The sequence below is a fragment of the Coptis chinensis genome, chromosome 2, assembly GCF_015680905.1.
Source record: "Coptis chinensis isolate HL-2020 chromosome 2, ASM1568090v1, whole genome shotgun sequence".
Taxonomy (NCBI): Eukaryota; Viridiplantae; Streptophyta; class Magnoliopsida; order Ranunculales; family Ranunculaceae; genus Coptis; species Coptis chinensis.
In genome coordinates, this window is record NC_141457.1 from 81,417,661 (window position 1) to 81,419,790 (window position 2,130).

At 38.0% G+C, this 2,130-nt stretch overlaps 1 long non-coding RNA gene across 1 annotated transcript; it reads right to left on the reverse strand.

The window, feature by feature from the left end:
• Window positions 1-347: 347 nt before the first annotated feature.
• Window positions 348-914, reverse strand: LOC147518221 (uncharacterized). The gene is made up of 3 exons (XR_015214020.1): window positions 791-914; window positions 664-682; window positions 348-558 (listed from the first exon to the last, which is right to left on the reverse strand). It is a non-coding gene; the product is annotated as an uncharacterized LOC147518221 (long non-coding RNA).
• Window positions 915-2,130: the final 1,216 nt, after the last annotated feature.

A 2,130-nucleotide genomic window follows, 5' to 3' on the forward strand; every position in this document is an offset into this window, starting at 1 on the left:
GACTTACGGCATTAAAACACCCACACAAAAAAACGAATAAGTTTTGTTAATCAAGTTAGAGTGTACCTAGAGGTCCTCAACATTTCCGGCATGCCCAACAAAAGGAGTAGATTCTACTTTCCATGTTCCACTATACAAAAGCTCCCACAAATGAATAGCCTTCTTGCAATCCCCTTAAGACATGAAAAAATAAGAAAGAAAATAGTAGCAGTGTTAGTTTTGAGTAGATTGTTTTGTGGCATTGTAATTCAAATACACTAGTATACTGCATTGCAGTGGGGGCATGAGCGGAGCGGGGAAGATTTTTTTTTAGGGGGGGGGGGAGGGTTTCAAGAATATGAAATGTCCATCTTACTTAGGTTTAAACAGTTTTTATGCTTTCATACATAGTTTGACTGGATGGGATTGGAATATCAATAAGCTACAAAGAAATCACGAGCATACCTTAAGGAGTTTTCCAGCACCCATAACAAAACCGGCATTAGTGTTTCCAATTCCACTGGCGAACTGGCCAAATGCACCAGCATTACATGTGTGTGAATCAGTACCAAGCAGGACCTGCAAGCAAATTAAATAAAGTCATAAAAGGGACCACAAAAATAAAATAAGCCTATTAGGAGAGATAGAGAGAGGCACCTCCCCAGGCTTACAATGATGACATACCTTTATAATCCGGGTTAGCCTGCTATACGATTGAAAAAATACTTGATAAATACCAACAAAATATTAAACTCACATAGCTGGAAAGATCAATGGCAAGTTCACAACCAAAACAAGAGATAACACATACCCTGAAATCACCAAGATCCTTGATATCTTACTCTCCACAAAAGTCCCACAAGATGTCCACGTTACGATTCGCACACTTATCACTTGTGAATATATAATGATCAGGTATTACTATGATCTTTTGGTGATCCCATACCTAAAACCAAAGACAAAAAAGTTAAGGCATAATATAAAGAGATGAATAAGTTCAGTGGTGATAGCTTCTTGATGGGTTCTATAATCAGAAATCACAAAATGAATGATCAATATCAAGTATAAGTAAGTTGCAACAACAACAAAAGGTATGAATTTCTGATGCAGTTAGTATGTGCACGGATATGACACACTGGCGCAAGTTATACACCTGTTTTTTTTATACATGTGTTGTAAGTAAGTGTGAGAAAGATAATGGGAGACCTGTTGTAAGTAAGTGTGAGACGATCAAGCATGTCTCCAGCATTTCTGCTGGAGCTATCCATAGCATACATTCTTGGCCCTTGCTCACTTCATGCGTGCTCCAAGATTGCATTGAACATAACCTGAATCGCAGTGTGAAAACCACACAAATATTAGTATGATAGATGATGAGATTGGATTTGATAGGTGTTAATAATATAAAGAAACATGGACTTATACAAGCAACAGGAAGCACAACTGCTATGTACTACTTATAATTGATCGATAAACCAAGAAGTGGATGAGCATACTTGGCCACACATGTCAATGACTAGTTAGGAACCCAGAAATGAACATTCTGGGAGGAGGAGGAGGAGGAGAGAGAGAGAGAGAGACGTGATCAAACAATGGTGTGGGTATTTAGAAATGGTATCATGATATGCATCCCCCAACTGTCAAACAATCCACTAAACTACTAAAGGCACATTTGAAAGGCAGCATATTAGATAGAGAAAAGCTATGAATCATTCATGTACTAATATTGAGTAATTTGAAGGCCGGTAAATCAATAGATAATGTGGCCTAGGTAGAATAGAGGCCAGTAACAGGATCACCAAATAAATGACCTTGAAAACATACTAGTGAACGATTTGAATGTCTACGCATCAGAGAAGGTGGCCATTGCCTATTGGTCGAATAGAACACACAAACAGGATCTCTAGAAATACAGCAAAAACTCCGAAGTATTTCCTAGCAGCTCTAATTTTTCCCGAAGTATATATTCATTTAACAATCCCATACGCCTTTTAATGCAACGAGTAACGGAACTAATCAGTTCATTATAAACAGAAAGAAGCTGAGAATTAGGCAGCATCTAGCGGTGATCACCGAGCATCAGGCTTACACTTCTCATAAATTCAAATTGAAGAGAGTACCATAGACCATATACACCAAGAAATAATCAAG